The sequence below is a fragment of the Melopsittacus undulatus genome, chromosome 16 (genome assembly GCF_012275295.1).
Source record: "Melopsittacus undulatus isolate bMelUnd1 chromosome 16, bMelUnd1.mat.Z, whole genome shotgun sequence".
NCBI lineage: Eukaryota > Metazoa > Chordata > Aves > Psittaciformes > Psittaculidae > Melopsittacus > Melopsittacus undulatus.
This window is the reverse complement of record NC_047542.1, coordinates 2,421,531-2,432,355: the sequence shown is the minus strand read 5'-3', so window position 1 is coordinate 2,432,355 and position 10,825 is coordinate 2,421,531. Positions and strand designations below refer to the sequence as shown.

Sequence of the window (10,825 nt, the reverse complement as noted above, 5' to 3'; positions counted from 1 at the left end):
TCATTTACCCAGCCCGGATTTAAATACCTGCTGCTTGCATGTTTAAGCTTTGAGAATGTATTTGTAAAGGGAACTTCAAGGAAGAGCAGCAGTTACGAAAACACCATGAAACACACTTGGATAGAGATCAATGGATTCCTCCGTCCCGCTGCACTCCCCACACCGGGTAATGTTTGGCCTTTGCAAATATCCAGCCCCACGTGAGATGGGCTGGGCACTGGGCAGGGGAAGGAGCCCTGGGCATGGGGATGGTACCTGTGTGGGCATAAGCTCCATGTGAAGTTGTCCTTGCCATGCTCTCTGATGGCACGGCGATGCAATTGCCTTGGGACCGGGAAGATGCTCTCCATCAGAAAACCCAAGCTACGTAGAAAAGTGCCATTCTGCCCCCTGCAAATACAGCAGTCAGCCCAAGGGCACGTTCTGTGCTATGTGTGTAAGGGCAGGGTGTATTTTACTCCACACTCCACCTGTCCCCCAGTGTATTTCAGTGACTCATGAAGCTCTGAAGGGCTATTTCCGTGCTCCCACTGCAATCCCAGCACCTCCGGCTGCGCTGTCAGCACACCTCAGCTGCACACAGCACCCCCGCCGGCTCTATTCTTAGCAGCTAATAGCTGAAATAATTACTTTTGTCTCAGTGCTGTTGATTCCTTAGATTTGGAACTGAGCAAAACCTGCAGCTCTGGGAGCCCGGCTGCCCCATTCCTTCTTCCACCACCGGCCAGCGTTTGGGGCACCACACAGACCAGGAATGCTGCGAGACCGTGGGTAGAGCTGTGTTGGAGGATGCTAAACACCGTGAACCCAGCCTCTACACAGGGCATTAGCTCTGCTTTGAAGCAGCCTGGATGTTAATGTGGTGCCACCTCTTTGAAAACGATCTTGGCTTTTCCAGCTGGGATTTTCTTAGACTTCACAGGGTAAATTCCAGGAAGCCAGATTTTCAAAGGAAGGGGAAAGCTTTCACCTGCAGCTTCCACTCCAGCACCTGCTTTGTTGTGTGGGCTTGCTTTGCACAAAGAATGCAAACATGACTAGCTGATGCCAGCACATCCCCAACAGTTCCCAGGAAGGAACCCACACCTCCAGCTCTGCCACCTTTTGATCTCAACCCCAGATGTTCCAATTCATAGAATCCCAGACTGGTTTGGGTTGGAAGGGACTGGATGAGCTTTAAGCTCATCCAGTTCCAACCCTGGCAGATGGGCCTGTTTCTGCTGGTATTCCTTGAATGGAGCTGGCTGGGAATTCTGTGATAGATTTCTGTTGGAAACCATCATTTTGCTGAGGTCGTGTTTTGTGAGGGAGCTCTGACAACTTTCACATTTAGAAAGAGTTATCCCACATCAGCAATTGGAAAACATTCTATTTTGCATTTTAAAGCCACTGTCAGGACTATTGGTTGGTAAACTGAAAAACACTGTGCTAAGGGACATTAACATCTACATTCCCCTGTCCAACTCTGCCCCATTCTTTGCTCCTTCTATGCATCACAGAGATAATGTCCCAAGACATCACTTACGTGGCTGCTGAGGTCGAGGGATTATAGATTTACAGCTGTATAGACTTGCTAAGTTGGGCAGGAATTTGTTTGGCATAGTCGAGGCCTTTGCATTATTTGATCTCAGCCTTTTAGTTAAACAGGAACATGCCCTGATTTTAACAATCGCAGTTTCCTGCAGTCGGAGGAAGGAGTGGCCGATGGCATTTAAACTGAAAGCTGAGCCAAGGCTGCACCAGCAGGAAGCTGGAAGTGCAGGCAGCAGCACCAGGGTTTCTTTCGTCATTAAAAGGATCAAGGACCTTCCTCAGAGATTATTTTATCACCCACAGTACCAGTACTTACGTACATGAGGGTTAGACTGCTGCAACGTCAGACTACATGTTATTGCTATTAAGGTCACTGTAGCAGAAAACAGCATGGACAAGCACACATTTCTTCTGCTCCCTGATGCAGTGCTCCCTGATCCTTCCATGATGCCCACAGAAACTGTCCATTGACAGCAGATGTGGTAGCAGCGGCTCAGGGTTCAATCATAGAATTATAGAATGGTTTGGGTTGGAAGGGACCTTAAAGCTCATCCAATTCCAATCCCACCCTCCTGCTATGGGCAGGGATCCCTTCCACTGGAGCAGCTGCTCCAAGCCCCTGTGTCCAACCTGGCCTTGAGCACTGCCAGGGATGGGGCAGCCACAGCTTCTCTGGGCACCCTGTGCCAGCACCTCAGCACCCTCCCAGGGAAGAGCTTCTGCCTAAGAGCTCAGCTCAGTCTCCCCTCGGGCAGATTCAAGCCATTCCCCTTGGCCTGTCCCTACAGGCCCTTGTCATGACATCCTGTTACGCTGTCCAGCACTATCCAGACTTTTTTCTTTCAATCAGCACTGCAAACACTGCTTCAGTCAGCTGCTAAGCTGCTCCTTACTCTGGACTGGATACTTTCACTGGTGAGAGTGATTTTCCCTGTCCCCGACCACAGCCAGAGATTATTTCCAGTTACCAAGCTTGCTTCCTAGCCTGGGACTTTGCTTCCATACGGTCAGCTCTTAGAAAACCAAAGTTCTGCCTCCTGCTTTTAGACAGAGCTGTTTGACCCCAATCAAACAACACAAACCAGTAACAGAACATGAGCATAGGTGCCATTTCAAACCGAAAACCAGCCTAGATTTCTACCATAGAATCCCAGCTCACAGAAAATGCCACATCCTGACCAACAGTGTGAGAAGATGACTTTACATTTGGGGGCCTCATTCAGTCCTGAGTGCTGAAGCTTCCCATTGTGCCAAGCTTTCCCAGTTAAGCACTCAAGTGTTCCCCATCACAGTGCAGCTTTGGGACTTCTTGTGAGCCCGAATGCCACCATAAAGTACATACTTACACGCAGGTAAAGGTCGAAATGTTCCATGGCTGATGATCTGCAAATGCAAGTACACCATAGAATAAATGCTGCCTTTCTCCTGAAAGCAATGAAAATGACAAAACATGAAATAAATCACAGCTCCATTTTACTTTCTTAATATACCAGAAGATTGACAAAATCACTGCGAGTTAAAAGCACCAGTCAGCTGTCCCATTTCTGAGCCTCCAAGCCTTTGATCTTGCTTCCGTGCTCCATACAATCACATTCAGAGCTTCACGGGGTCTCATGGGTCTGGTGAGATGGCCTCTGCCTGGCCTGCACCACACTGGCACGCTGTAAATCATCCGGATGGCAATGAGGAAAACAGGGAACGCGGGAAGTCCGCACTGCTTCTGCACGTTGGAGCTTCTGAGAGAACTCAGGGGTAACTGAAACCAGCACAGAGCTGAACATCACAGAAAACACTGGCCTACTTTAGTGAGTATCGCTGCTGGGTGACTCATTTAAGTAGCTGTAGAGCTCTTACAGTTTTACGTTTGTTAACTGAAGTAGTTAATGCAGCTTCGGCCACAGAGCGTATGTGTAAGGCTTGAAGTCCCGTGGGTTTGATTGCATAAGAAACCTCGTACTGTGGCATTTAGTTGATCAAGCACTACTTCTTGTGGTCACATGGGCGTTTGATTTCCCCTTGCATCAGCGACAACAGATCTTTTCCATCTTTTGAACCGGTGCCTGCCTGTTCAATTCACAAGGGTCATCCCCTCCATCCCACACAGGGAGCCTGTGCTGCTTGCCCAGGTCCTGAGCTCACAGTATCTTTTTGATTGTAGAATCCTATGTGAAAAAGCAGGAGCTTGCAATTCTTCTCATTTGTGTCTGTGTAACAGGTGTCATTTTCAGTGTAGTACAGACAAATCCCAAAATAGTTCCGGCTCTTCAGATGCTGCAAAGAGAAAAAATAGTGGTTACTTCAGCTTTGGTTGTAGTGAAAAACCCAGAGCTCACAGCCAGCTCTGAAGTCCAGAGTTAAAATGGCAGATGTAGTAGTGATCTGTCTCTTGATTCTGTTTTTCAAATGGGCTGCTGGCTCCCTCACTCGCTCTTCTGTATATCCAGGCCAACGCACGAACTCCCTCAGACGGTGCCGGCTCTCCGTTAGCTTCCCTTTGATTCCTGATGCTGTAGCTACCACTGATCCTCCTCCACATTTCCCAGTTTTGAGGCTACAAGACAGCAGAGCTCTGCTTCCCCTGCCTGGTGCTGTGGCTGACTGAAGGCACCGGAGTTAATCTAGGGGATGGTCTTGGGGCACAGAGGCAAGGAGAGAGTGTGCAGGGTGAAACCTGCTGTGCTGAATACAAAATGCTTGTGGACTTTGACAGAGATTATTGGATTCTGGTGATTCCAGGAACACAGTTATTAGTTCCCCTGCCTAAGCTGAGCATTTTGAATCTGTGTGTGCGATAACACTTATTAATACTGTTCAGACTAAAAGGAGCCTATAGCTTTCTAGCACTTTGACTACTTTATCTTATAGAATCCTTCTGCCCAGCTGCAGAACCACATTTAGCTCAATGTCCTGCACCCAGCATAGCAGGATCTCGTGGGTCCAGCAGTAGCCTCCTGCTTTTATGCCCAAAAGACCTGTGTTCATTCACAGGAGCAGTTCCTTTTCAGTTGTCTTGTGCTTCAGGGTACGTGCCTGCTGAGGATTTGCAAGACGCAGGCCTAAAATCCTTTCTTTTAGGAAGTCCAGTATCAGTTCCTGTCACCGAAACAGTTAATCAAAAAAGCACTAACTCTCTCCTGGAACGTGTGTGTGCGAGCGCGCGTGTGTGTGTTTTTGTTTTTTAGAGCCAAGAAGATTTGCTTTGGTTTTTTTAAAGCAGAAACCACCACAAAGTTGGCTGTGGTTTCAGCTGCGCTTGTTCGAGATTTGTACTTGCTGACTACCAAGCCTAAAAGAGTTAACCTAGTGAGGATGACTCAGAAGCAGAGAAGGAGATGCGAGGCTCCGAGCCTCGGAGGAAGCAGAGAAACAGAGGTGAGGAACATAATAATTACCAAAAAGAGGTGCAGAGTCCAGGAGCGACGTTCCCCTCGGTCTGCCTGGCCCTGGCACCGCTGGCACGGGCTCCCTGGAAAGCTGCAGTTCCGCTCTTATAACACAGGGAGCAGGCTGGAGAATTTAGAGCTGCGTCACAGAGCTCAGCGAGAGAGTGAGAGAGCAAGCTCCGTCGATAGGTCTTACCAGCAACAGCCCTGCTGCAGCAGGAGGGGAGAGAGGCAGCAAGAGAGGCAGAGAGGGCTCCAAAAAGAGAAGTAACGCTAACACCAGGGACTGTGCTCCTGCCACCATCCACTGTCCTTTAAAGATCGCATTCGGGCTCGCTTGGCGTAGGAGGCTTCGCCCATTGACGATGCTGGAGACCCGGCGCGCTTAATCCCACGGGGAGGGAGAGTGGGCAGACACCAAAAGGGTTAACGGGAAGGAAATTTCTGGAACCTTCTATTCTGCGGCGCTACACAGCGAGCGGAGGGCTGAGGACTGCGCAGATGGTGCACGGGCAGAGCTCTTCGGTCCGGTTCGTCTTTCTCACGTACGTACCCTTTGATCAGGATGGGGCTTGAGCTGCATCTACATTTTAATTACTTGCAGGGCATCCCTTTCCCCCGGCACCCCCAAGTTCAGCTCCCAGAGTGCCTTCCTTATTATTTTGGCTGGGTATGATTGCTCTGTTCTGCGTCAGAGCTGTTTTCTCAATGGAACGACGGCACAGGTTGTACTAATGTCACTCTTGCCGGCATTGCTGTACTGCAGGGGAGGCTAGTAGTGGTGGGGGAGAGATGACAACTTTGCAAAGACTGCTGTTTTCATGTTTTGCTTGGGCTTTTTATCTCTTCCCCCCCCCCCCCCCCCCCAGCAGCTCTGTAAAGGCTGGCACGTTGGCAGGGCTTTGGTGGAGGGGTTAACAGGCGCTCTGCGTTTCAGAGCTCGGAGGTTTGCCACTGCGTAGTTTGCAAAGTGGTAAACGGTGACGCAGTGATCATTGCAGGGCATGTCGTCCAGTTTTAAAAGCACTGGGGAACAGGTAGACGGTGCCTTCCAGACGCTTCCACACCAGCTGAAAGGGGTTAAAGATGAGTCGAGACGGGAAGCTAGCGTTTAGGGATTAAATGTCATCATTTTGGCGTTGGAAAGTTGTTTACCTTGCTCTCTCCGTGTCTCCATGTTGGCAGCCTTCCAGCTCACATGTGATAGTCTTCCCTGTACTGCTGCATCATTAACTAAGTGGCAGAGCTGGCTCCCCATTGGCCGGGGAGGGCTCTCAGCCCAAAAGCGCCGTCCGATTGGTGGAGGAGGTGATGGCAGGTGAAAAGCTCTCTCTGATTGGTCGAGAACTGGGTGTCAAATCTCAACGTTGATTTCACTTGCTTCAAAGTGCCGGCAGCCCCTGCCCGCTCCTGCTGGGATCCTGGGTGTCCCACAGGCAGGGGCAGCAGGCAGGACAGCAGCAGTTACCTCCTCGGTGCAGTGGGTGCTGGTCCTTGCTCCCATGGGTGTCTCTTTTGCGGGTGCTGGTGAGGTTTCATTTTGCCATGGTTGCGATGATGACGTGTCAGAGCTGCAAACCACGGGGAAGGGGAAAGTCCTGGGGTTTGGGGCTTTTCTCCGTGCTTGCTTTCTTCCTTCTCCCTTTTAAGGTGGTTTAGTGTGAGCAGGACTGTAAACTGCTCAGGGCAGGGATTGCGCCTGGAAGTTATGTCATGGGAAAAAGCAAAGCGAAGAAGGCTCTTGCCCAAACTCAGCTTTTGTTTGCCCAAGTGTGAGTTTGCCACAGGCTCGGTAACATCAGGGAGAGCTGAAGACAGTCTTGAGTGATGGGTCTGTAAAGGTCTGCCAAAGAAATAATAAGGTTAGAAAGCAGGAACTGAAGGATCGGGAAGGATTGGGTAAGGATGGATGGGAGATGTGGGCAGAGAGCGGCTCCAGAGAGAGGACAAGGAAATGAAGGGGAGAACATTCTTCTCTCTTAACCGTTTACTATACTATTTTTTCACCTCTCTTCTTAAAGTGACCAGCAATGAAGATGGCAACTCTGCCTGGAAGTGCTGAGGACACAACCAGCTTTGAGCTTGGTCCTTCTGGCCGAGGAAGCCTCCTGATTATGCAGTGGAGTGGTAACTTTGCTTTCTCATGCGGCAGGGAACATTTTTCCATAGCCTTTCATCATACTGAGGCTTAAACAAGTTTAAAGATAGGGTAGCATAAGCATTTAATCTGTATTACTCACTCGCTGACCTCCCAGGCATCGGGTCCGGTTGTTTAGCAACAACTGCTGGGTTCAGAACCGGCTCAAACATGCTGCGTCCGCCGTCTCCATTCCTTCAGCGTAGCCTGTCCTCTGAGTGAGAGGGAGAGAGAGAAGGGCTGTATTTACAAACATACACCCACCCTGACCAAATTTTGGTTACAAAAGCCATAAAGGCCGTAGGCGCTGCGGTTTTATCCCCGGCTCCACTCCTTTGCGCAGTGCCATAGAGAGAAGGACGCCATTCCCAACAGCAATGCGGAGCTCGGAGCAGGGAGGGAAGGAGAAAACAGACAATAGGTGCCACTCCCCATTTTTTCCCCAACTCTTTCCCATCTCCACCTTTCTTGCCTCCCCCTTTTTGTGCCAGATTCCATAGGGAATTTCAGACTCTTACTGCAGTCGTCACAACCCCTCCTGACTCACTGAGCCTTCGCTGGCTTTAGCTGGCTCCCTTGGAGCATCCTTGCCTCCTGCAGCGCCAGTTCTGCAGAGCAGGGGAATGACAGGATAGCAGCAACAACGATGGTCCCTGCAGCAAAACAGACAGGCATAAATACATACAAAGATAGGAACAAGGCAGTCATAGAGGTAAATCTGTATAGCCAGGAGATGGACTAAGAAACAGTGCTCTGTGGCATAGAAGATGGGTGGGTTGAGTCTGTCTCTGTACAGACAACCCTTTGCATAGTTCTTGTGGGGGGAAGGACCCAGTTAATTTGCAAAGCTGTTGTCTCTTCCAACCTGGCATTCTGTCACATTTCCCAGTCCTTTGATTCGAGGTGAAACTGGCAGCCAGTACACCTGCTTGGGCATATACGTACTTTTTGAGTATCTGTGTGCAGCGCTGGGATGCATTTGGTTTGATTTCTTTTGCTACCATCTTTCTGCCACAGCGCTAGTTTAATTGCATCTAACTGCAGGGAGGGTAAGGAGACAGAGATAAAAGAGGAGTTATTTCAATGTTAAACTTCAGCTGTAAATCTCATTACTCAGGAATTGAGGTTACTGTCAGCAGGTAAATCTGTGGGACTGGCAAGAAACAAGGCTAAGAAGGGGACATGGCGTAGGACAGGAGCGATTTTGTGCATGGGGATGGTGGTGCTGCTGTACGTGGCTAATTGCTCCATTATGGTTTTCTGCATATTGCTGCAAGAGGACTTGGGCAAGCTGTGATCTCTTCCTCCCTCTGACACTTGTGTGTGTGTGACATTGTATAAGCTGAATCATTTCTTCTAGGATTTGGTTTCCTTCCTTTGTAAAGTGGGGTTTATTCTCCCTCTCTCCCTTAGTGCGGCATAATGACGCAGTGTTTAACGCGCTGGGGCTGTTGGCAAAATACGTGCAATTTTCGTGGGCATTTTGATTGTTGAAGGACTGCAAAATTTGGTAAAGGAAGTTACGGATTGCAAATGCTCATGACATAAATTTAAAAGCATTACCATCTTCTTCTTCGTTGCTATCGAGGGAAGGCTCTCTGAATGACGCGACAGCCATGATCTCCTGCTGCACTTGTTTTGCCGATGGTCATGTTACATCTGTGACGCAGCCCGATTTTGCTGTTGGCTCCTGTCTGTGCTTTATGGAGTTGAGCTGAGGAGGGCACAAGCTTGAATACGGTTAGAAACATTCATTTAATATGGATGGTAAAGTTCAGAACCATACCTGAAGTGGCAGGGATATTGGCATCCTCCTATCTCCCCACCCGCAGATGGTGAAGGGATCTGGATGAACACAACAGCACCTCTGGCCATTTTGTTGCTCGCAGGGTAGGCTCTGAGCCTGCAGCACTGCTGCTGCTGCTGTTAATTTCCATGTTACACAAATACAGTGTTGGGCTCTGTGTCAGGAGCTTTACTGATGCTGTGGGAAGCTTCGAGTCTACACGTAAATGTTTTGCTTGTCTTATTTGGGAATATTCATTAAAATATCCAAATGCCAAGTGTTCTACCCTCACTCCTCTTACAATTCACTTCCAGACCTAGCCAGAAAATTCACTGCTGCTGGGTATTTTTTCTAAAGCAGTGTTTTCTTACTGTTTAATATGGGTGTGGCTGGGGGGGAAGACAAGATTTCAGTCAGTTAAGTACCTGTATCGCTGATGCTAATGGACAGAGATGCAGGCAAAAGCTATGAGTTGCCCATATTCTCTCTATATAGATAATCCCGAGCCTACGTTGTGAAGATGCCCATGTAATGGAACAAGAAGGGAAGACTCTCTTCTGTTCCACTCACCCCAAAGTTTTGGTGCAGAGCAGTAGAAAAAGCCAACACAATAATGTCACAAAATGGTTTCAGCAGCATTCAGAGATGCCAGTGCCGTTTATACTGGCACGGCTCCGAGAGAGGTACCATGAGCTGCCTGCTGCAAGGTCATTCCCCGGACTCACTGTCAGCAACCAGTTAGTTCAGGAACTTTCAATCTACATTTCTTGCAACTGAGGCAGTGCTTGAGTCCTGAACCTGGAGGTGAGGCTTGAAAGTTAATGTTACTGCAGTTGTGAGCCACTGGATCCAAAACTGTACATCCCCAAAACTCCTGCGTCTCTGAGGTGGTTTAAAATCACTATCTATAATTTGTTTCTTGTGCTAACTACAAACACTTTGCACCAGTTCCCTCACCTGCTTTTCCCCCAAGACTTCCTTTGGACTGCTGGCAATCAGCAGTGGTGTTGTAGTTAAGGACCAGGCATCAACTTACACCATGTTCCAGAAAAAAGTGTTTGCCTGTATCTGGAGTTCTGTTCCTGCGGTTGTTACCAGGTGGACTCAGCCGTTGGCTCCAAGTTCACCTGTGGCTCTTAAGCTGGTATCATCTCTCATATGCTTGCAGTTCCCAGTACCTCAGCTCAACAGCAGCCTTGTTCCCTCCCAGGTTTCCACACTTTTCTCTGGTGTTCCTGCTTGCCCCTGTCACTAGTATTTACAGTTGCCTCAGGGCAACATCAGCCATGGATATGTTTGGGCTGGCTATCGTCTTCTCAGCTTCACAGGCAGCAGCAGAGTGGTTAATGCCTCAAGGATCTTGAGCAAAATAAGTTATTTTTTCCCCCATCCTGCCCTGACCACGTTTAAAGTCAGCCTTAGCTTTCAGTAGCATTATTCTCTACTTTTCAAAGGGAAAGAACCTGGCTGCTAATCCTGATGCCAGTGACGACTCTTCGCCTACAGGGAGGCATATGTGAGAGCTTGTCTGCTAAAAACTGAGCCAACACAGTGTGATTCAGACCTTAAGCTTTCCAAGGAAGAGAGCTATTTCTGAGTTAAGCACATCTCTTCAGCTCCCCACACAAACACTCTTTATCCAGTGCAAATGGTGCATAGTAGGTGTCCAACAGCAGCCACTGGTATTTGGATATACAGCTTAAATGCTTCTTAAACACTGATGATGGCTCTCAAACATACAGCAAAGTTTCAGTGACAGGATGCTGGAAATCCTGCAAACAGGTACAAACCAGCAGCTCACGTGCTCAGGGGAGTCAGCCATAAGCTTGGCCCCTGGTTTTCTCCAGCTTTTTTGCCAGGTCCTTCTACTGCAGATAGCCTGAAGCTATGGCAGGGTACCGAAGGCATGTTTTCGAACGTCCAGTTTAAAGGCAAGGTGATACACTTCAGTGAACGTCTGGCACAGAAACTGTGCTCTTCGCTGGC

At 48.9% G+C, this 10,825-nt stretch overlaps 2 long non-coding RNA genes across 2 annotated transcripts; both read right to left on the bottom strand.

The window, feature by feature from the left end:
• Positions 1-2,984: 2,984 nt before the first annotated feature.
• LOC115945522 (uncharacterized) lies at positions 2,985-5,758 on the bottom strand. Its single transcript, XR_004079838.1, has 2 exons — positions 4,926-5,758; positions 2,985-3,804 (listed from the first exon to the last, which is right to left on the bottom strand). It is a non-coding gene; the product is annotated as an uncharacterized lncRNA (long non-coding RNA).
• A 29-nt stretch (positions 5,759-5,787) lies between these two features.
• Positions 5,788-8,608, bottom strand: LOC117437029 (uncharacterized). Its single transcript, XR_004550333.1, has 3 exons — positions 7,601-8,608; positions 7,157-7,267; positions 5,788-6,759 (listed from the first exon to the last, which is right to left on the bottom strand). It is a non-coding gene; the product is annotated as an uncharacterized lncRNA (long non-coding RNA).
• Positions 8,609-10,825: the final 2,217 nt, after the last annotated feature.